General features: G+C 44.9%; 1 protein-coding gene across 2 annotated transcripts in view; it reads right to left on the reverse strand.

Moving 5' to 3' along the window:
- The window catches only part of AGBL1 (AGBL carboxypeptidase 1), a 565,654-nt gene that overhangs the window by 301,977 nt on the left and 238,702 nt on the right, over positions 1–24,975 (reverse strand). The gene's annotated exons all lie outside the window — the stretch shown is intronic.

Below are 24,975 nucleotides of genomic sequence, written 5' to 3' on the forward strand. Positions count from 1 at the left end.
CCCCTGTGACGCTGTGCTAGGTTGGCCAGTGAGATGCTTCCTTCTCCACTGGATTCCAGCAGGACTTGGCTTGTCCTTCCAGGTCCTTGGTTACTGTCCTTTGCAATGTGGGTACTGGAATGGCCCCATTATTGCTTGCCCTTGAGAGTCGTGTGTCTTTTGTTGCCCTAGCCAGCAACTATCATCTCAAAGGCAAAACTCATTCAATATTGGTTGAATGCAATTAAATTTGTTTCCCTTCTTGCATTTCTTTATATACCAGCGATATATAATCCTGTTTTCCTCTTAACATTTTGGTCACAAATCAAATTTAGTTTCTATCCCAAAGATCCAGAACTTACCTTTCACAGAGTCTAATTCAAATATATTGTCTGCACCTTTTATCTCATCCTGTTTTAAATTCAGTTCCCAAAACTGACCAGAAAGATGTGGGTGTGGCTTGCAAATTAACATCTTAATTAGGGTGGATTAAAATGTCCACCCTGCATGACCTTCTCATTACCATTTGCTACTCTGTCAGATCTCAGTTGCTGAAAAAGGGGTGAACTTTTCCTCCCTTGGAGGCTGTGAAGGTCAAACAAGACAATGAAATCAGAAGGTCCAGCAGAGTAACACAGGCCAGATGATGGGGTAAGGTTTTGGAGTGGAAACGATTCACTTTCCCTCTACAGACAACGAAACCCAGGCCCAGCCCTGTGGTCACCGGCTTGAAAAAAGCAGAGCCAACACCCAAATCACTGCCTCTTGACTCCCTGCCAGACCTTTGTCCAGATAAATGACGCAGACCCCTCAGTGGCAAACTGCGTCTGAGGAGCTGGACCCCTGAGGGAGCTGCCCCTCCCCCACGGATGAAAGCCGCCAGCCTTCCCAGGTCCTGGGTCACAGGGAGCCTCACAGGGCCCAGGGAGCAACTTGGGAGGCATTCTGGCAGGCCTGGTCACAGTGACAGTGACGGTTTGGATCACTTCTGCAGCTGTTGGGCTGACTCAGGGCTGACTCACTCAGCAGTGCGGGCAGGCGTGATGGCGCTGAGCCACTGGTATCTGACCTTCCAGACCTTGTCTGTGAGTGTGCCTGGGTGTCTGGGGCAGTTGTGACACCCTGTGGCCAGGTTGGCTCATCACAGCAGAGCATCCCCTAGTAAAAACAGGATAGAGGATGGGGGTGGGGGACTGAGAGCTGCTGGCCTGAGCATGTGGACTATTCCCCCTTTCCGAGGCCGCTCACACTCACTTCCATTAGATTAGATTTAGCGATGACGACTTTGACTTCGGTTAATCTAGAGCGCCACCAAGACAGAGGAGGTGCAAAGAACATTACAGGCCAAGACCACAGAAAATGACTCAGAATCAAACCAAATGCTTCCAGAGGGCAGGGCCCATACCTTCCTCTCCACAGCGCCCTACCCAGCCCATCAAACACATTGTATACTGTAGGCGCTTAATAAATGTGGCTGCCTGTCAAACATGTCTTGTGCCCAACAGCTTGGTCAAGGGCTGACAACTGCCATATTTGCTGTTGTATTAACTTTGACCGGTCGATATAAGTTACTCTCATACTTGTAACAGACAATCTTAGATTTGACTTGCTCTTGCTATGTAGTGAGCCAGGAAGCTTTACCTCTCGCTGCCACCCGAGAGAAGTTTAGAAGTCGGGACTCTGCATGAGTGTGCTGACGTAGGGAAATGCCACCCACCACCACCAGACAGTGCCACTCACGAGGGTCCTCAGCCCGGCTTCCTTTCCCTCTGCCTCCTTCCTCCCAGGACTCAACCTCCCTTCTCTCGCATTTGCAATGGCCCCTAGCTTCAGTTTTATCTTTTCATGCTTGCTCTTGTCTTTTGGGGAAATAGGTTTTTATTCAATAATTGAGCACTGCAGAACGTGAGACTGGAAGGAGATTAAATCTAACTGTGGCCTTTTCTAGATGAGCCGCACAGCAGTACACAGCAGGGTGCGGCTTCTGCCGTGGAGCAGACGGCAGCAGCTGTCAGCCTAAGTAAACTCACTTAGGACTTGTAATTTTATGAAATAATTTAGAAAGGCGCGATCATGTCACTAGTACTGGAGGAACTGACAGACCAAATGCATCTTTTGTCATGTGCTGATTTCTGGAAGTGTCTTGGACTATAACCATCTATTTCTGTTAGATGATAAATATAAAACAAGATAGAGAGAGCAAGAGCAAATATCTGGAGATGGTGACAGGCCCCTGCCTATACAGTCTGAACAGAAAAGGAAGACTGGAGTTGGAAAAGGAGGGGGAAGCTCTATGTGACTTGGGCAATTGCCCCCGTGTCGGGAGAACCAGCTGTGGTGGCCTCGGTCCACACAGCTCTGTTACTATATAAAGTCAAGACGTAAGTTTCCCCCTACAATTTATCTGTGAGATAAATTGGAAATTTTGGAGAGGAAGGGGTTCATTCAAAGGCAAGGCGGGCCTGATTCTTTTGGTCAGTAAATATTTACTGAGCAAGTGCTAAGCACTGAACACTGAGTAGAACACTGAAAATTACCTTGCCAGTCTGTATAATGAGACCACACCTGTTCTCTAAAGTGTTATACCAAAGCAGTAACTGGAATTCTGGAAAGGGGCATTTGCTAATCATTTACTATACGCCCACCATATTGCCTAGAACTTCCCAAACAGTTTGTGATTTATTTCCCTCCACAACTACTCTGGTTGGCAATATTACCCCTATTTTATAGATGAGAAAACTGAGGCTCAGAGAGAAAAAACATAACTTGACTAAGGTTGCGGTACCTATGGATGTAATCTTGTCTGGAGTAGGGCCTTTGGGTATATAATTAAGTTACAACCTCAATGTGATATCCTTATAGGAAGAGAACACGGAGACACGCGGAGGAGACAGTCACGTGAAGATGAAGGACAGGACTGGAGGGCTGTGTCTGCAAGGCAAGGAATGCCCAGGATGGCGGCAAGCCCCAGGCCCCAGGAGAGGGGTCTTACACAGGTACTCCCTCGGAGGTTCTAGGAGGAACTGACCCTCGATTTTGGTTGTTCTAACTACTGTGAGAGACGAAACTTCTGTTGACTTGGGCCGCTTGGTTTGTGGTCACTTATAACCCATTTAGCTAAGAGAAAATCTTGAGTGGTAAGTGACAGAAGCAAGGAATCGAACCTGGGCCTGTTGACCCCAAAGCCTGATGTATTCCACTCTCTCAGCCGACGTCCCCAAATGATACAACTGGGAGGCCATCCTTGCCTGACATGGCAGAACGGAACAGAAATATCTGAAAGCGGAGCCACATAACCAAATGAAATCTGCCCGCGTGGTTGCTCCCTTTGGTCACACTGTCATCTATATTCATGCCCAATGTGCAAAAGAGGACCTCACACTAAGGAAACTCTCAGGTGATTCCAAATTGAAAGAGTTGCAAATGCCAGGGAAGAAAAAAAGACACATGCCGGGAAACTTAGTAGCACTAGCACTGAAAGCAGAAAATAACGAAGAGAGATTTCACTGGAGGGAAAGAACAGCGTCTGCCTTTGAAGAGAAATATTCAAAGTACAGAGCAAACTTGAAAAGGAGGAAAGAGCTGTGCAGGCAGCAAGTTGGATTTAGACTGGTCACGCAGTACAGTAGCGGGGAAAGAAAAAGAGCTCCTATCATTTCGAAGGTCACTTTCAAAGGTGGAAAAACCACACAGCTGGTGGGTTGCAATGTCCCTTTTTACAAGGCTCTAATGAGAAGATACATTATTTCCTACTCACTGAACACCAGAAGGTAGAAATACTCCACAGCAAGGTGGGAAAGGGTTAACACTAAAAGCACTAAATACACATACTTGATGAGGTGATAATCCAGGTCACTAGGGAAGCCCTAGGAGCTGGATGGGCTGGGGGAGCCAGCAAGGGGGACTAGCTTAGAGGATGGCAAGGGCAAGCTGTGGGAGCAAATCCCAGAACAGGGGGCAGCTTGGACTTCCTAGCAGCATGAGGTTTATTGCATCCTTGCTTTGCTCCCATTTCAAGTGACCTTTCACCACAAGCAAAGTCATTTCCTTTGAGGAAAGGTTCTCTATAAATGTAAACATGTAAGTGTGTGCAGGACCGAGGGCTAGAAAATAAATACATCCTGCAATCCTCCTGCCCCATCCTCAAGAGACAGACTGGCCGCAACCTCCTAGTTCTTTCCTTTCATCTTCTTTTTATGGCAATTGTACCTGACACTGCCAATTTGCTGTACCCTGTCCATCTGGGAAAGGCACAAATAAGTGCTATTATGGAGCCCACGGTGTTCTAATAAAAACACTCTGAGGTCAGGTGCGAGGCAGCTCGTCTGGAAGAATAGTTATGTGCCTGACGCTGGTGAGTCTGGAAAACCCTTGCTTGGGGAAGACTGGTGACAAATGTGACTTAACTCTGTACAGAAGTATTCAGGAGTAGACTCTTGCAGAAATGAAGACTGTGCCCATGTTCCATGCCTGTGTGTTTTCATCCTGGTTCCTTTGTGCATGAGACGTCTGCTGTCTGCGTCGGCCTCCTCTGCATCATTTGTCAAACGCCTGGTCATACACTCTTATGAGGCTTACTCCAGGGCCTCCCTCCCCTGACAGGCCTTCCGCCAGGCAAAGGCCAGACTGAGCCCTCTCTCCTGACGTGCGATACCTCTGTTTTAGTGCCTGCCACCGTCCAACCTTCTCTTTCTGCTGGCCTCCCCAGCCCCAGGTCTGCCAATCAAAGTCAAATGGATGACAGCCGTACTCCACCTGTTTAGCCCACACGACTGACTGCACTTACCAGCACCATCTAGTTACCTATAAATAACACAGACACATAGGCAGATTTTCTCCTGGCTGCAAACGTGAATTAACAAAAAAGGTCACCCCCCCAAAAGTGATTTTTCTCCCTAAGAAACAGTGATATCAAAAGCTAATGAAATCTGAACTTTATCGTTCTCCACTGAACTTTTCCTTTCATTTTAGCATATCCAGAGAGCAAGAGAGGAGACATGGAGATGGGACAGGAGTGGGGGTCGGTGGTGAGGCCGTAAGAGGCTCCTCTGTGTGGAGGTGACCTTTGATATCAGGCCTGACAGGAAGTGCCACTGTGTCATCTATAAACTGAAGACATTGTAGGCTTGGTGGAGACATATCAAGTACCTGTTTTGTGCCTGACACTGTAATTGACAACAAATAGCTCCTGGGCCTAGCACAGTGCCTTGCTCACAGTAGGTAGTCAGTATGTGTTAGCTTTGGAATGAATACATACACCAATGAAGAGGTTTCAGCTAGATCAGTGCTTCCTCTGGCCACAGATCCCTGGGGAATGCTAATGATGGAAGGGTTCTCGAAGTTTTCTGACAGTGAAAGTCATGTTTCTTCATCTTTCATGACCTAATTGGCCTCTAATGACATTTACCACTCCCGTCTGTTTTCAGTTCTGCAGGGAGGAGTGCTTCCATGATAAAACAGGGCAACCCAGGGGAAAGGGTCGATGTCAGGGGTCCTTGAACATGAGGATGTGCCGGGTGCAGCAGGGTCCCCAGAAAGGGGCAGGATCCCTGAGAACAAAATAAGGGCCCTTGGCCCAAACTCCAGACTCTTCACTGAAGGTCACAATGGTCCAGACATGAGCCAATCCCCCACTTTTCTGGCAGAAGAATGCAAGTTCAGTGTCAAATAAACCTGCCTGTCTTCTTCATGCCACACTCTCTGGTTCGGTGGTTCCTTAATGCAGGGTGTCTGAGAATTAGTAGTTACATTTGTGTGACACTATTAATAATCGTTTATACAGCACTTGCTAAATGCCAGGCTTTTGGAAAAGGCGTCAAAAGACAGATTCTGTGGCTCCATTCTAAGGATTCTCACTGACCAGGTTGGAAGCTGGAGCCCAGAAATGTGTATTTGTAATGAAAGCCCCTGGTCACAGGGGAGCAGTCCTGCTTCATAAGCATTAATAGACCTGCCTGTATCATTGTAAATTTAATGAGCCATATCAGGAGGGAGGAAGGGTCTTTTATTTTATGTACTTATTTTCCTTACCCTAGGGTATTTATCTATCATTGATTTGAGAGAGAGAAGGAGGGTGAGAGAGGGAGTGGGAGAGAGAAAGAGAGAGAGAAGCACTGGTCATTTCTCCTAGACATGCCCTGCCTGGAGATCAAACCCACAGCCTCCTGGTGTATGGGATGATGCTCAACCAACTGAGCCCCCCACCAGGGCAAGGAGCTGTCGTTTAAACCCCCTCCGCCTAATCCTCACAGTTTACAGATGAGAAAACCATGGCACAAAGAAGTCTGTAGTTCTTAACCAGAACTGCAGTTAAAGACAAGGCTATGCAAATGTATTTTGTTGTTGTTTTTATCTCTGTTTCTTTACTGAAAGTCTCTTCTCCGGCATCAAACTGAGCCATGAAAACAGTCTGGAATTCCAGAGTAATTCTGTGATTCATCACTGGCCCCTCTATCGAATGTTCTGTGAAAACCCAGTCTCTGAGATGTGCACAACAGACACTGTGTCTTGGGCAGAAGCGTGCTGGAGCGGGGAGCTGGGCTCGATGGATTTTCAGCTTTAGGACGTGCACTCCCTCTTTCTGAGCTGCATCTTCAGCAAGACAGTTAAAAGACTTACCTCTCAGAAAAAGCAATGTTTGATTGTAAATGTGGAGGACTGACCCCACAGGAAGTCCTCCATTTACATTAGCTTCACTAACATTGCATAACCATTGATCCAATGGCAAGAAGATGTTTCATTTTGTAATTTATTTTTATCTTCACCTGAAGACATTTTTTCCCATTGCTTTTAGAGAGAGAGAGAAAGGGAGACGGAGAAACATTGATCAGTGGCCTCTCGTATCTGTCTGGACCAGGGATAGAACTTGCACCCTAGGCACGTGCCCTGTCCAGGAATCGAACCTGCAACCTTCCACTTTGCAGGACCCTGCTCCAACCAACTGAGCCACACAGGCCACTGCTACCTGTTTTGCTTTTTAAATGGCAGATCCACATTTTACTGTCAAAATTCTGTTGCCCAGTACTTGCATTTGAGACAGTCATTCTCTTTCTCATTCTTTCTCGTCATTTCAATGTGAACCACACGCCAGTGATGTTAACAACCATTTTCAATCTATGAAAACAGCAATTTCATACAATTCCACCTAATATATAAAATGAGCCTATGATCATGATTTTGATGACACTGTATTCTCACCAATGGAACTAAAATCTAACAATATGACTTGCGGCTCTGATTGTCAGAGTGTAACGTGAATTGCAGAATATCAAATCAACGTTCACACAGTTACTAGATGGAGAGGATTTCATGCAATGTCTCCTGCTCACTGCTCTTCTAGAGAGTTGTGTATTTCCCACAGGAAGCCTTTCTTCCTGTAGTCAGAGGCCTCTTTTCCCCACCGTCAAAGCCAATTCTTGGGTAGTTCTTTCAAATCTCTCCTGTCCGGTCCCCAAAGTGAAAGAAAACCAACTGTAACTCGGAAAGATCACGAGAAACATCATTCTCAGCCATCAACGCTGATATCCAAATAGCTGTCAGATTTCGGGAAACATCAGTCCTGTCAAATGTCACTAGCCCAGATTCCCATCAAAGGGTCAACACACTGAGTGAAAGTGGGACCCCTTGCAGAGTGCAATCAGCAGTCACAGCTGCCAGGCCGGGGCAGGCCACAGGCAGGTTGCCCCGGCTGGGGATGGAGAGATGATGATTTGAGCAGAGACGGATTAAAGGAGGCAATGCTTACACTGGAAAAGTGATTATAATGCTTATTAATAGTGAGGAATTACAATACAAGTTCTTTGCTACCAGCGAGCAAGTGCTCCTGGTGACAGAGAAGGTGGAAGACACAGACCAAGTAGCACAGGAGCTTTTCCACAACACAAAGGGCTAAAGACAGACGACCAACCCTTTTGCCTTTTCTTTCCTTTGCTTTCTTTATTAAATCAACTTTAAGCAAAATTTACAGGAAGATGGGAAAATTAGGGTGGAGATGGACAGATGACATAAATGTCCACCATGTGACCAATTTGTAACTGAATGGTGAACATTCATTAATGGAATTGGGTATTTTTTCTATATAAAACCAAGAATGATAACACTCCAAAATCTAGGAATCTGGAGAAACAGTGGATGATCTGACATTATGTGAACACAGGACACAGCTTTGCCAGGGCCAACAGCAAAATCACATCAGTCACGATGTGAGATGGTGTCCTCTCCTTACCCGCTCTGGCCTTGTCTTCCATGTACCACTTAGACCCCCGCACTTCATGTGTTCTGGACGCTGCAGACGCATCTCGCCACAGCCACCACCTCGATCCAATGGCCAGCTTCCATCTTCCCCCTACTGTACTGCAGTCATCCAATCTCTAATCAACTTCACCTCTGTGTTCCCGCCTCCAGAAGTCCTTCTGTGGTTTACTTCTGCAATTCCTGAAAGTACTTTCTCTTTCCTGTTGATAGATTTTCCTTGACTAACACACCATTTACTTATTTATTTAAGTATTTAATCCTTGCATGAGAACATTTTATAATTGTTTTAGAGAGAGAGGAAGGCAGAGAGAAAAAAACATCAGTTGCTTGCCTTCTCATACACACCCTGACCAGGAATCCACAACCTGGGCATGTGCCCTGACCGGGAATCAAACCCCACAACCTTTGGTTTGCAGGATGACACCCCAGCCCACTGAGCCACACTGGCCAGGGCTAACACACCTTTTGAATGCATGTTTGTCCTCATGAATTTTGCTAATGCCTCTTCTCCAGTGTCCCTCTGCTTGATGACTTTTAAACCTATTTGTTGTGTGTTAACCTCTCAACATCAGACCCACATGTCTAGCTCTGCGGTTGTGAATCGTCTGCATATGCCCATCGGTGTCCGGACCCCCGCGCCCCACTGCCGCCTCCACACCCACCAAGTGCAGACTGCACTGCACTCCCTACGCCGCAGCCGCTGCAGATCACCGACCTCGGCATCACGTCCCCTTCTCAGTCCAGCTGAGACTGCTACCTGATCTCCCATCAGAACACTACCCACGCTTGGGACCCATCACACTCCCTTGACTCAGGCAGAGAAAGAGCCCACGGCTGTGCCTCTTCGGCAGCCACACTCTCTTTTCTCACCTCTCTCCTGCTTAAGGAGCAGGAGGGGCATTCCTCCTGCTTTAGTCTTCCTTCTGTCTCTCCCGGTCAATCCTGGGAACTAACTACGTGTCAAACACTGCTCTAGGAGCAGACAGCAATGACCGCGACAGGCAAGTCCCTGCTCAGCTGAGGAGACAAACAGGAAACGAATAAATGCACATGTGCCAGCTACTGTTGAGCAAGAGGAAGAAAAGGGAGTGAGCAGATGGTACAGTGATGGGGGGAGGGCGTGTTCTTTAAAATCAGAAGACCAGGGATGTGTGGGCAGAGACTGGAGCAAGGACTATTTCCACTCCTCTCACACGCAGTTCTAGGGGCTTCATTTGCATATTTAAAGACTTTTGAAGGTGATGTGGCCTCCTGGCCAAAGACATAATCTTCAGTCTCTCCCTCCCTTCTTAAACTCCGAAGGACTTTCCAAGCAAGAAAGAACACAATGAAGATGATGGTGAGTCTTCTTTCTTTCCCTCCTCCTCAGAAGGCAGAGCCCATTAAATTCCTTACAAGAGCAAGACTCAGAACAGAATGCAAGCCTCCGGGTGTGTCCTGACGTCCAGTTGCAGAGGACAGCAGAACTGGCCACTCAGGAACGCAGCCCATGATCTCATGAACTGCCCGGCGGGCTGCTGTTCTGTGCACTCACTGTGAGTTTACAGCAAACTCCTGCCTCTGAGCTGTTTCAAGGAGCTGCTGCTTTCACGGTACCTTATACATAGGCTTCTTCTCTTAATAAGAACCACTTCTCTGGTCTTGGTAGCCTGCTGAATGCCAGGCTTTAAAAATAATATAATAATGAAAATCCCACAGAAATGTACATTGACTTTCTGAGCAGACTGCCAGGGAGTGGGGGACACCTTGGCAGAAGGGGCCGCCACCAATTAGCAAAGGTGCCCACACCCTGTTGGACATGCACTGCCGCCTCCCAGCACCTGCGACTCCCAGGACTGTGTCCCCTAGTGGTTCAAATTCTATGCCCAGGAACAAAGGGACGGGCTTCAATTGGATGCAATTATTGAAAGTATGTTTCGATAACTGCTACACAGAAAGGCGCTCAAAGGGAGCTAGGATTTTCTCCTGTTTGCCGTTACTGATGAGCAGTGGCCAGAGCATCTGCTCATTTAGGAAGGACCCTGTGGCACAAACAGGTGACTGTGCAGATGACAATCTTTGGGAGAGAAGAAGAGAATGAAGCTGACGTGTCACAGAAGTTCTTCCAAAACGCGATTTGAATCATTGTGCTTGTCTCCCTCCCTCACATTCTGTGCACACTTGTATCATATAATTTATCGCACTCCAAAGATGTTCATGCTGTTTCTGTCACCAAATCGTAAGCCACCAAGGCCAGATACATGTCCCAATCAATTTTCTAGTCCAGACGAGCTGTTCTTAAATTTGTGTGCATGTGAGCATCTCCTGGGGCTGGCGGAAGCTCAGATGGCGGGACCCCACCCCGGAGAGAGTCTGATTCAATGGGTCTGCATTTCCACCAAGTTCCCAGGTGAGGCTGCTGGTCCCACCCTGGAGAACCATTTGTTGAGAGTGCAGTGCGGCGTCTATTTTACACCATGACCTCTACCAATACTTAATGAAATGCAAACAAGCAAGAGAATGGAGGGAGGGGAGAAACAAATGTGCTGATATTGGAGGCCTCTTGGAATGTCTCAAAAGAGTGTAAAGCGGAGCTGGATACTCAGTCTACATCAGAGATCTTTTCTCCCCCTCTCACAGATTTGCTGGAAAAGGTTTAGGAACCAGATTCCAGTTCTTCCCATTTTAAACACTGACTGACAGTAGGGGCGGAAAGTTCAACACTCTATTCTGAGAGGCAGTTGTTTCATTTAACAACAAAAAAAAAACCAAAAAAACCCAAATCGCACTGTTTAGTGAGTCTAGGAAACTTCATTAATGTACCTATTTCTCTCTAGGGCAGAACAGGACGATTTTCCTAACTCTCACCACCGCACACGCCTCATTCCCATTCAGCAAAGTACCTTTTCACACCTGAGGACCCGAAGCAGACGCGCCTAAGCCATCTGCTACATTTGAACGTGTTTGTTTTCCTCACAGCATTAACGATGCTTGATCCTGACCTTGTGTGGGGCGTCATGCAGACCAAAGGACCTGCAGGGTGACTGAATTTTCCTCCTTCCCAGCTGTTGTGCTGAACTGGTGTTTACCTTGCGCTGACCCAACAGCGTGGCGCTGCTGAAATGTACTCGCCCCCATTTTCCATGACCGCAGCTCTGTCGCTGTGAAAGCGGTACAATGATGCCTTTGGCTGAACTGGATGTGCTCTGGAAAGCAGAGGGCGCCTGGTTACTGAGCTGGCAGCCTGAGTTCCTAACAGGGAAAAAAATGTGTGTACCCCAAAAGGACATTGTAGGTTTGCTGTGTCACTGGAGCGGGCAGGGACACACATGGTCTGCACTGATCTATAGGTCTGTCACTCATTTGCTTTGTGAGCGTGCGCACTGACACTTGGTGTTGTATGGAAAATGGTATGATCACATCAAAATGAAATTTGAGATACTGCTTGTTAAAGAGAACGCGAACACCAGCATACTGTTGGCATTTAATAAGCGTTTTAGGGGAAAGTGGATGAGTTGTTAGGGTCTCCAATAGGTGCCCAGGTTACTGTTCTATTTTGCTTTGTTTTGTTTTTTTGTATAAGCATCTGCCACTGAAATTTCCTCTTCCTCACAGTTTTTTAAAAGGATATGAGTTCATTGGCAGTATCTGAAAATTAGGAGACTTCATATTAAAATCAGATTTGTGGCTTTCCTTGGAAAAAACAGAGGATTCAGCTCAGGATGAGGCTGAAGAGCAGGTTCCCTCCCCAAGGGCGATGCTGCCTGGTTTGCTGCTGTCACGGGCTTGGGGACTGGCCAGGTCCCAGCCATGACTCCTGCCCCTCGGCCTTGTGTTATGCAGGGCAGACTGTCAGCGAGGGCACTCTGAGGCCCCCTTGGCTCTCCCTCCACCTCTCTCATAGGCCCCAGGACCCAATTATTTTACTTAGCAACGAGAGCTTACAAGAGCACAGTGTACCATGCTTCTAGGTCTGGAGCCTTGTCAGTATGGAAAGCCAAAACAAGGCTGTGTTTGGGCAAATGCTTCTGCTGGCTCTTACACTCCCTGATTTTTATAAATCTTGGATTGAGGAGCAATTGGAGGGAAGGACAAGAGCCAGCCACCCCACCACGTGGCTGTAAATCGGTGCTCCAGTGGGTCCGGTACATGCTCATCTCACGGTTTACAGACAAAATCTCAAATGACACAATAACTCGTGAGCAGCTGACAACAACCTTGCACTACCTGAATTTTGTTTACCTTGGTTGGAGAAACATGAAATTTTCAAAAGAGCAACTACAATCATAGGTTTCAGAACTTGTCAAAACCTGTACTCATCATACTTTGACGAGAAAAAAAAAATGTTTCAGCTCTGGGCGCTTGCCTGGGACTCGCCCACTTGCTAGCACTTGTATGGCAGCTCTTTTCACGCTGCCACCTGCAAGAGAAAATGCTCATGGAAAAAATTCATTTGCTACTTGCTTGTTTCAGTACACGTCACAAGCTCCAGAACAAATTTACAATGTGTACTGAAGTACCATTATATTTCTCTACATCGGACACTTCCTTTGAGACATCAGAAATCAAAAGCTAAGCACATCTTGAAATTCAACAATAAGAAAAACAACCCAACTATAAAAAGGGCAAAATGTCTGCACAGACATCTCACCAAAGAATATATACAATTGGCAAAGAAGCATATAAAAAGATGCTCTACATTCTATGTCATTAGGGAGTTGTATTTAGAACCACAATGAGACAGTACTCCTCACCTGGAAAAATGGCCAAAATCCAAAGCACTTCACACAGCACTTCTACTTCAGGTCATGGCAATGAACTGTTGTTGTACTTCAACAGACAACACCAAATGCTGACAAGGAGGTGGAGCAATAGGAACTCCCATTCACTGCTGGTGGGAGTGCGACAGGAGATGGCCATGAGCAAACACTCTCACCATGCAATACAGCAACTGTGCTCTTTGGTACTTACTCGAATTAATCAAAAACTGATGCTCACACAAAAATATGCACATAAGTGTGTGACAGCTTTATCTATAACTTGCCAAAACCTGGAAGCAACCAAGATGCCCTTTGGTAGGGGGATGAATAAATACGCTGTGGTCCATCAAGACAATGGAACATGAACCAGTGCTAAAAAGAAATGAGTTACCAAGCCATGAGAAGACACGGAGGAAGCTTACACGGGTATTTCTAAGAGAAAGAAGCCAACCTGAAAGGAATGCACCCTGTATGCTTGCAACCATATGACACTGTGGAAAAGGCAGAACTATGGGAACAGAACGATCAGGGGAGAAAGGGATGAATAGGCAGGGCACAGAGTGTTTTCAGGGGACTGAAACTATTCTGTGTGATACTGGAACGTAACGTACTTTTGTCCAAACCCATGAATGCACAACATAAAGAACGAACTCTCATGTAAACTATCTACTTCAGTTCATGGCAATGAACTGAAGCCGATATCACTATCGGCTCATCCATTTTCACAAACGTACTACATAATGGAAGACTGAATAATAAAGAAGACCAGAGGGGAACATGAGCGATTATATGAGAACTATTTATATTCTGCTCCTTTTTTGTAAGCTTAAACAGCTCAAAAGTGTATTAATTTGAAAAAAATACAAACTATGCTAATTTCAAGTTGATTAGAGAGGAAGAGTCAAGAGCTGGTTCAAAGTCTTGTCCCCAAACACTGTTTTATCTCACTTCACTCTCCACAGGATTTAAGGACAAAATGAGGTAAATGCTATCACATAATCGAGTCACTTGGCAACTAGCAGTGTCTGAGCTGTGTCAGACACTCGAACACAGCCTCTTCATACCCTCCCCCAAGTCTTAACTGGGTGGAGAGAACTATATCTTTAATGAATACCCAAATTAATTCCCTAATTCACACAGAAAATCCAGTACTACTACTACTACCACACACACACACACACACACACACACACACACACACACACACACAAGTAACTGCTGAGCCCTGTTCAGTACAATATGAACTTTTTAACACACTCTGCAAAATTAAAACCTGGGCTTCAACTAGAGACTAATACTGGACTAGCAAAAACCAATACCTTAGCTTCTAATGGCAGTTTCTATATCGCATCTGATGTTAGGAGGGGATCAGGCACATCAAAGATGTGCAAAGAGAAAAGAACTTGAAACAGAAAGTCCACTGGCTTCCAATCCCCAGCTTTTGCCAGCATCCTCCAAATGAGTCTCCCCAATGCACGAGTTCACGCTTTGTGTCTGCACTGCATCAAAGGATGGGTTTTAGCAGCTACATCCATTTGTGCAGTAGATCCACAAAAAGCAAGATTTAATAAGGAAGAGACATAAGAAATCAAAAAGCAAATCATGCTGATTTCACAGGAAACTTAAAAGAAAAATGTGAGATCCTTTTTTGGCTCTTTAAAAGGGTCACCAACAAGACAGAAAGCCTACAATGTCCCATTCGTCACGAAACGAACTTTACTTTCTAAGAAAAGGCTTGCTGCTAAAAGCTTAAAGAACATTAACTTTCTTTCAAGCAATGCTGTTTACTATCTTCAACTTCCAACTTAGTTCTTTGAAATAAACTTATCTATATGTTACCAGTTTCAACTGCTTGATACAAAAGGTAGAAAGGAGCCATTATTGCAATCCATTGATTACTTATACATCATTTTAACTGCTGGGTTCAATCACCTGCCCACTCCACCCCCTGGCAAGGGGCAGAGGTAGTCTTGCTTCCTCTTCCTTTGGGTGGGTAGATGTCAGCCCAGGAATGCAGGTACTGTGAGAAGGCAAAACACCAGGGACTATGCCACTGGGAGAGAAAGGGCATCTAAGTAAAGCATCAGCAATCTGCAAGTTTGATCAGCCTCCAGTGACTGAGTGTCAGCTGAGACAGGCATGACATTGCCTGATCTTGGGATCAAAAGACATGGATGGAAATTTCAGCCCTCTTTTTTTTTTTTGACTATTGATTTTTCAGGGAGGGGGGACAGAGAAAGAGAGAGAAACACTGACCTGTTGTTCCACCTACCCGAGCATTCACTGGTTGATTCTTACATGCACCCTGACCAGGGACTGAACCTGCGACCTTGTTGTGTTGGGGTGATCCTCTAACCAACGTTGGGATGATCCTCTAACCAACTGCGCTACCCAGCCAGGGCACTTCTGCCTGCTTCTCTATTAGTTGGGTGACATTGGCTTTCTCTGAACCTACTGAATAGAAATATTATCTTTTCCCACAGGGTTGTTGTAATCATTTTAAGACACATAAAAATGTGTAGACTTGACATATGGTGCATTCTCGAAAACTCTTTTTCTTTAATGATCATGTTAACTGCCATCTAATTGCCTACACTTTCACATGTTAATTTTCTAATTTTTGTTTCTTTGCTTGTGTAAGTTTTTGCTGCACCCTTCCCACACAAAAAATTAAAAATCACCTCTTTTCATATCTGCTGGGGCAGACTCCGAGGGGTTAGTTAATGGTGGATGTAATTGTGATACAATTTGCATCCGTGGATGGTTGACGTGGTGAGCTAATGGTGTCAGCTAATGGCGCACTTGAAGTTTCAGGTTGTATGAACTTCAACGTAGAAACATTTGAGGTTAGCGCACCAGTCCTGTCTCTGGTGGCAGAATCTGAAACACCCTTTTGAATTCTCTAAGGGACAATATGTCCTCAATTCTTGGAAAGGAAAAGTGGAAATTTGTTACTTGGAGGCTGAAGAAGAAAAGAGAGGGGGGAAAATGGCAAGCAGACAGCTGCAGTGTCCGCAGGGCCCTCTGGGCTCCTTCCACTAAAGGATAAGCTTTCACATTTTTTTGGCACTTTCAGTAGAAGTAATTAAACTTTGGCAACTTCCAAATCTCTCTGTTTCTCTTTTCTTCCAGATGGAGAGGGTGGGAAGAGAGGGAAGGGGTCAGGCTCCTCTTCTGAGGGATTTGATCCAACACTTCCCTCTGAAAACAATTCCCTTTCTGCTGGCTGATGTGCCAGCTTGACCCCACTCTGGGGCAGAATGCCCGTTTGGGAAGGAAAATGGATGGGAATGAGAAAGCGGGGACTCAGGAAGGGAGGAGGCATGCATCCTTGCAATATTACACTAAGCCAGTGCCCAGATTGGAGGTGCGGGGCAGGGGCTCACAAGGTCAATGTAAATCTTGAATGGATGTAATATCCCTAAGTCAGCTTCCAACCACGTCTCGAACCATATACAAGGGGATGTTAAACGCACATCAGAGACTGGGTCTTCCCGAGGGGAAGATTTATGCTGTAACTGTATTTGGAAAGAAGCTGTCAAGAAAGTCCACTAAGCCAAGTGGGGAAATGGCTGCTGGGGATGGATGAATACTGAGGAGCAGAGAGATCTTCCGGTTCCGAGAATAAGCTGAAACCCACTCCCCTGGTTGAGCGATGCCAGAAATCGCCATACATTCCACAGGGATGTGGTACTGTGAGGCTTCCACCCTCTCACTGACTTTTGCTGAACTGCAATTGAACCGCTGGGCATGGGGCTTCCTATCCAATTACACGCGGGGCCGGAGTCCCCAGTGTGTCAGCAGCCCTGCCGAGAAGCCTGATTTAGGACGTGTCAGTGCTGTGACGAGGGCCAGTCCACCGTGGCAGGGGCAGATTTCTCACTTTTGATGTTGACTCCAGGAGACGAAAATCCTGACTTAAAGTCTCCCTCCTGCCCCGACCTTGTTTCTTTTTCCTACTAATGTATTTAACGCCAGTGATCTCACTTTCGCATTCGAAAGACAGTTCTTCGGGCAAGGCCTGATTGTTAAATAATCTCCCATCATGTTGATACCATTACGGCTACCCAGTCCAGTGAGCCTGGAGGAGGAGTCCACCAGCACCTTGGTAACTCGGTCACCCATGCATCCCCCAAGCTGTGCAGTTTCAACCTGTTATGTCTGTTCACACACAAGGAAGACGCTGGAATTGACTGCGATTTGGCCAGGAAGGACCCTAAACCAACGGACACAACTTAATCTCAAGTCACTGCTGTACAGTCAGTGCCTCCACTGCCATCGCTTCAAATGCAGATGAATTTTTCTTTTTTTTTTTTTTTTTAAGAAAAATGTCAACTGCACTGTTGCTGGGTGAGCATACCAACCCCACACCAGGACAGCTACCACTGGGTGAGTACTTCCATCTCACACCACTTGAGGAGCTGTGCTAAGCACTTCACATGGCATTTAATCCTCAAAACAATGCCATGAAGGAGTTATTTTTATACCAACCCTATCTCCCCCATACTCACGGGATCAAAATAAAAATGTAGAGCTCAGGGTTACTGTTTTTCACCGTGGACTTGGGATTTGGTTGGTTATTCAAAGCCAAACACATATATTTATTTCTTTAGAATTTAAAGCCTGAGGAATGGAAAGTCCAGATGAGCCCTAAGGGTTTCCTCTGACAACGAGATTACTAACATTAACTAAGGCCATGGCATTACCAAGAAGGAAAAACAAATCAAGAAAGGGACAGGAGGAGAGAGAAAGAATGGAAGGGTGAGAGGGAAGGAGGGATTCAGACACAATTATCATTTTTGCCATACAATGCACACCTTTTGCCCACATTTTTGAGGCAAAAATAAGGACGTGCATTATACATGGGTGATACTAATTCTGCATCTATATAAATGTTTTCAATTTTTTTAATTTATGCTTATGTGTTAAAAGTGTAACTCTAGAAAGCAATAACGATGTCCATATGTAAAATAATACCCTGGAATATGACAATCAGTTTTGTTTCTAAATATATATAAATAAATAATTGAACTTAACAATTAAAATGAATGTTTGCCTTTTTTTTTTCCTGAAATTTTGGGCCAAAAACTTGGGTGTAGATTATACACAGCAAAATATGGTAGCTACTGGTGGCTTAAACTGGATGGAGAGCATTCTTGCACCTGAGTGGCCAGGTGATCCAGTGGAAGGAGCATGTGGTCAAGCCCAGAGGCCCGGGCCCTGGCTCCAGCCCATCTATTACCAGCTGTGTGACTTAAAGTGCATTTTGTACCCTGCCTGTCTCCATGTCTTTCTTTACAGAATGGAATAGTAATGTGAGGAGCTTAAATCACCTCACAATAACACAATATGGTAAATATAGAAGACTCCGGAAAATTCAAACTGCTATTAAGTGAAATACATTATTACTGGCGATTCTGTTTGAAATGCCAGTGAAAATACTTTTCTTTCTTTCCTTTTGTTCCAAATGTATGCCATTTATGTCTTCTTCTTAATTAGCTGGGCAGAAATTTGTCTATCCTTCTACAGACAGAAAGAACCTTGATTATGTTTTTTCCAAAGAAAAGACATTTCATTTGGAAAAATGAAATTATTCATTCACTGCATTAATTATCCACTTGTGCTCAACTAAAGCAAGATTGAGGCTTGAGTTTACAAATTTTTGCCCAGTGTGCTTCATACTTTCCAGCTTTTAATTCCAATTCAAAAAATGCAGATTTAAAGAAATGAACATTAATTGTATTATTACAGCATATTAAAAGGTTAATACACTTTAAAAAAAAATCAAATAATGTATTGCCCAGCTACTTTCACAATACCTGGTAGACAAGGAGCCGACCGTCCTTGGCTGAGCGCGGGCTGTCTACAGAAGACGCTTATCCTCAGTCAAACCAACACAGCCCTCATATCACCACACAGTATCAGTGACAGGCCTAGTACCCTTATGGTCCCCACCATCTCCTCTGAGGAATGGGCCTTCATGCCAGTCTGTTCCACTCGGTCTGGAGGAAAGTTAACGTAAATACTCAGTGGGGAAGGAATGGTTTCAGTTACCACCGATCCCAAGGTATTTTGACAAGCAGCAGAGGATCACAAAAGGAGAAGTTTCAGGAATCACAAATGAAGGCAGGCTGGCTCTGAACCCTCGGAGGCTGTGGGCACCTACCGGGAACCCTGTCAGAGGCTCCCTCCTCTGTTTCCGCCCTGATGACGTTGGCATCCGCTGCCCCTGCTCTACTACAGGGGAGCCCAGAAGGTTTGAGATGTACACACAATTCCTTGGGACTAAGCAAGTCAGCTCAATCTGTCTCTTTTCCATTCTCTCATTATGACACTGCTTAGTGATGACAGCAGGCCCCAGAGTTGCTTTGGGGGTGAGGGCAAGAGTATTAGAGATGGTGCAGCCCACCCTCTTGAGTCAGTGCCCTGTCCTAGGCACCGGCTCCTGGGCTGCAGACAGTGCTGCCAATTCACCCACGGAGGTGCCTGCAGCAGGAACCCAAAAATCAGGCTGAGTGACAGCGGGAAGGCGGTCCAGTGCTGCCAGGGGAGGGCTTGCCCCAGAGCACAGTCTAGGGGGTGAGTACAGAGGGGCCCTGACAGTTAGGGACATAGAGCAGTTGCAAAAATGACATCAGAGAGACCTTTTACCATGTCTTTTAGAACCTTTGGGGCCCTTCATGAAGTGTGTTTTGGCACAATGAACATACACCACAGGTGTGGGTATATTTATGTTTCTGGAAGGCTTCCTTCACATCCAGACTTGAGTGGACAACGGACAAGGTCAAGTCCATATGTGAAAGAAGAAATCAGTTCACAGTATCAGTTCGCAGTAATCACTTTTCAGGTTAAGCATACACAGGTCCTGAGGTGATAAATGTGCTTTCCAAACCCCTCACCGAGTTGCTGCCTTCCTCTGAACCCACTTCAGTGTTTTGGTGTCCTTCCCCAAGGACGTGACCCGGAACTGAACACAGCCTTCCAGACATACTCAGACCAGTAACAACTGGAGGGAAGCCATCACTTTTTACTATTACAGCAAAAATGCAGAGTTCCATCTAACAAAGATGTTAGAATCAAGTGCACCATCATTGTGGGACCCACAGTTTAGCTCTTCAAAAATAGGTGGTATTCTTCTGAGCTTTACTTTCAAATTGTGACTTATGTTGTAGGAAGTACCTTCTCATACTTATCTAGCAACCACCGGACACTAATGACAGGCAATATGCAAAACCAATGCTAGGACACTGTCAACCAACTTGCTATTAACCATCTGGAACCCATGGCTTATCCCCATTGTTCAGAATAAGTACTGGATTAGGGCTGATGAGTATCAAATGGGAGCCTGTCTGAAGAAAAAAACGACACTTGGGTACTAGACAGTGGGGGACATGGCTTGTGGTGATGGAGACTGGAAGCTTTCTAGGTCATCAGGGAACAACACGGCAACGTCACTACTTACTCTCACCTCCCCAAAGGAGCACCAATTTGCCAGTCATGGAACATACATCCGCTTATCCATCCATTCATCCACTTCTCAGCTCTTCACAAAGGATCTGAGGTCCTCACAAGAACGCATAATAAAAGTTAACTCCAAATAAAAATAATAAGTCAGGACAATGTCATTTGGAATAGGGTACCGAGACCAGGGGGCAAAAGAGCATCAACACAGAGGCAATCTGAACCAACACCGTTAAAATGCCCAACTGCAAGTTTGCCCCTAGGTTTTACACCAGACTAAAATAAAGATGGAAACATCTTCAATTACATGATTCACGTAGTCTTTAAAGAGAAAATACACCAAATTATTAGGGGAAGAACATATGACTATAAAATACTCTATACGGCAGATGAAACAGCATAAGGCTAGTAAATTTCCCTTTATAACTCTGGCTCAGAGACTAAGCAAAAAGTCAGTTCCACGTTAAACCAATCTCCATCTCCTTTAAATTATTACTCTAAAATAAGTCATTTTCCTTTTCCTATAGCTGTTAGTCATTAATCAGCATCCCTCAAGAAGCATTCAGAGTCATAGACTCTTAGCACTGAAAGAAGCATTAAAGTTAATCTATTTCAACCTCCCATTCAAAGGCAGACCATTAGATGCCATCCCAAAGACATTCCTGCAATGGGAATGGCTGTTTGAAAACATTGGAGAGCGAGAAGCCCACTATGTTCCCAAGGCAGCCTGCTCCATCTGCACAGTCCTGCTCAACCCGGACGCATCCTTTCACTGACATTCGACAATGAGCAATGGTTCTGCTGCCTAACGAGCAACACAATCCAAGTTGACTTCTTATGTTTAAATACTATGAACATGTCTCAATAAATCATCTCAAAATAATATTTTCAGGCTAGATGCTATGGTGTTTTAAATGGACCTGTTGTTCATGAGAACAGCCAGAGCAGTGTTCCAAAGCATGGGAGGCATACACACAGGAATAAAAACTGTAAAAACCTTATCATTAACTCTGGCAGAAGTCGTTAGGGATACTCTGTCTGTCCCAGATGGAATACGGATGGTCTCACTTGTCACTGTGAGCAGCTGAATACAGTCATGCTGCTCCACCATCCTTTGGAGCTGGTCACGATGGCTCCTCGGCCATTGCTAATACGTTTTTGTGAACCGATACTTGGTTCACACAGGTGAGGAAGAACAGGCTGTACTTGGCATCAAGGCTACTTAGATCTACAAGGGTGATTCCCCCTAGCCTCTGGGATTGGACTTACTGGCACTGGGGGTTCTTGGATCCAAGCACCTCACAGGATGCTTGTCACAATGGCAATAATGTTGGTCCCTTGCATCCTACTCAGAGTTTTAAATGCTTCTGCACAAATGCACTCTCGTTAAAGATGGTCACCACAATGATACAAGAACAAAATGGTCCAGAAGCTCTCATAATGCAGTTACTGTGATGACAGTCCCTGATAAGTGGAACTGTAGCCTTCCTTGAATCGGTCAACCTCTCTCAAGCAAGAGAATAACCAAAACAAAGGCCCAAGAGACTGAACACGCACCCGGGTGACTGCCAGATTGGCTCTGACAGTAGAATCCTGATCCACGTTAGGAGCCCAGAAGGGCAATCACCTGCTCTGCAGCCCTGCAGCTGCATCAGCAATGGTCCATTTCCTAGTTGCTGCTCTTTTCTCCCACCTGACTCAGGACAAACAAGACAAGGCCAGCCATTCTCCCCAGCCCATCACACAAACCGTCCCACTTCCACTTACCTACCCACTTTCCTTACACCAACAACCTCCAACCTGAAGCCTTCACACTTTTTTCACTGTAGAGCTTTTAAACAGCCTCTGAGTCTCTGCCAAGCACAAGTGATGTGGCTGAGCTCTGTCTTCCAACCTAGCTCTGAATAAATAGCCTCTTGGCCCTCATGTGGATATTCCTCATTTATTTACACAAACCACCAGTCTATTGCAGGCATGACATTGAGCTCTACAAAACCCTGGACTTAGGAACCATAGGCTTAGGAGCTTAAACGCTTGATGGTAGGAAGTGAGTTGTCCACTTCCCACAGGACACTGCCGCTGGGGTTGGGGGATGATGAGAAAAGCCATGAATCAAAACAGATTTGAATTTCTATGGGTACACGCTCTGACTATGGCCAATTTCAAGCTATCTCTGGTTTAATAACTGGCTTGTAAAACTCCTGAATATTTAATAACCAGTTTTAGCAAGATGGTGTGAGTAGCTCCAGCATGTCGCCGTATATTTCTCTGCATTTTCCCTGTGCCTGTCTGTACCTAACACAGAGTGAATGCTCCAAAACAAACAGATGAAAAATAGTACATCCAAGAGATACAGGGATATAGATACAAATATAGACAAGCAGATGATGGATGGAAGGACAAATGATAGATAGATCTGTCTTATTCTGGAAAATGGGAACAGTCTGCCTAAATCAACCACTCAATGTGAATTAATTAAATATCTACTATGTGTCAGTTTGTTTTAGGTGCACGACATATTAGTGAACCTAACAGACAAAGATCTCTGCTCTTGAGAAGATTAAATTTTAACAGGATTACAGACAATAAATAATACATGTAATAAATAAGTAATTTTTCACAACATTAGGAGGTACTGAGTGAAATGGAGACCAGGACAGCTGAGTAAGTGGTGCTGCGAACTCTGAGGGGGAGGCAGTAGGCATTCAAAGATCTGAACAGGGAGGTCAAGGCAGAATGCGTCAGGAAAGCAAGAGTTGGGTGATGACGTGAAGGCGGTGGTCAGCGGTGTAGATCTGTAGGGAAAGATGGAGTGGTTACGGCAAAGCCTAGGATGGGAGTGCTCCAGGGATTTCCGAGGAATGCAGGGAAACCGCAGAGTCCTTCCACTGGAACCGTGAAAGAGGAGGAGATGCACCAGGGGGCAGACCACGTAGGGAACTGAATACTCTTGTAAGGGAATTGGAAATTACTTGACGTTGGGGAAACACTGCAGTGCTTTGCATAGAAAGATGACGCCATTGGACTTCGGCTTTTAAAAGATGCTATGACAAATGTCAGAAGAGCTTTAAAGTGGAGAGATTTTTGTAGTAATCCAAGAAAGAAACGATGGTGATACAGACTCAGATGGGGGTGGAAGAGGTGAAGAAAATGATGGCTGGTTACAGCTGCCAGTGCAATGACACCATGAAAAATGATACGATTCTGGATTTATTAAATGAGTAAAGACAGGCGGATTTGGATTTCCAACATATGTAAGAAACAAAGAGTCCCCATCGAACCCAAGTATTCTGAACTGGATAGCCAGGAAAAATGAAGTTGACATCAAATGAAATTAGAAAGGCCACAGCGGGGGATTGGGTGTGGAGAATTCGATGCAGTTCACGGTGAGTAGGAGATGCTGTCCAACTTCTGGAGTTAGAAGGTCTGAGCTCCAGGTATAAATGTGCAACGATCAAAGAGATGGCAGGTGAGAAATGGGACTGGTCGTGATCATGGAGGGTACAGGGAGAGGATAACTAAGAACAGAGCCTTAGGTTACTCAACATCTACCTTAGGTTCCTTAGGTTCGGGTAGAGGAAGCAGAACCAGCAAGAAACATCAAAGAGTAGCCACCAAAGAGGAAAGGGAAGCTCAAGAGGATGGGGTCCTGAAAACAAACTGAAGAAGGCATTTCAAGGAGACACTGGTCAGTTGAGCCAAATGCTGCCTATGGGTCCAGTGATTCAGGGGCTCAGAACTTACTGTGGGAGTTAGCAGTGTGGAGGGGATTACTACACTTGGCATTGGATGTGGGCCTGGGGTAGGCATAAAGGGCTCTATAGAGTAGTTTAAACAAAATGAGTGTGAGTGTAAAAGTGGAGAAATCAGGTAAATAAGTTGCTATGCATTCATAGAATGAAAATACTCGGCAGTACTCATGTATTTACCAATGTAGAAATATATTCCAATGTATTGTTGTTTTAAAAATTAGATTTTCCTTTGTTATATATCTGGTAATGCATGTATCATACTACGTACTTGCTACCAGATTATAAATTTCAATATTAGAATAAATTTTTAAAAAATACATATTTGAAGATACTGAAGAGTACCAAAAGCTTTACATTATTATAAAAAAGCATTACAACCAAGAAAATCCCAGGCCCATATGTCATTGGTGAATTCTATCAAATATTTGGGGAATGAGTAATACCAATATTCTCCAGATTATTTAATGAAATATTGGAAGGAATCACACTTTCTACCTCATTTTTATGAGACCAACATTATTACCATGTGTGCAAAATTTAATGAAGACATTATGAGAAATAAATTTTAAAAGTATATACACCTAAAAATATAGATGCACAAATCTTTAATAAATATTTTCAAAATGACTCTAGAAGCATGAAAAAATAAAATAAATCATAAGCAAATATAATTTCTTCCAGCAACGCAAGGTTGGTTTGTCATTCAAAAATCAATCAATGTCACACAAGAAGAAGAATTTCAAAAGCATTTCACTGAGTAAATAAAGCAGAGACAGAAGCACATGCTTTAT

The sequence above is a fragment of the Artibeus jamaicensis genome, unplaced genomic scaffold, assembly GCF_021234435.1.
Source record: "Artibeus jamaicensis isolate MK-2021 breed Jamaican fruit bat unplaced genomic scaffold, CSHL_Jam_final scaffold_612, whole genome shotgun sequence".
NCBI classification, from domain to species: Eukaryota; Metazoa; Chordata; class Mammalia; order Chiroptera; family Phyllostomidae; genus Artibeus; species Artibeus jamaicensis.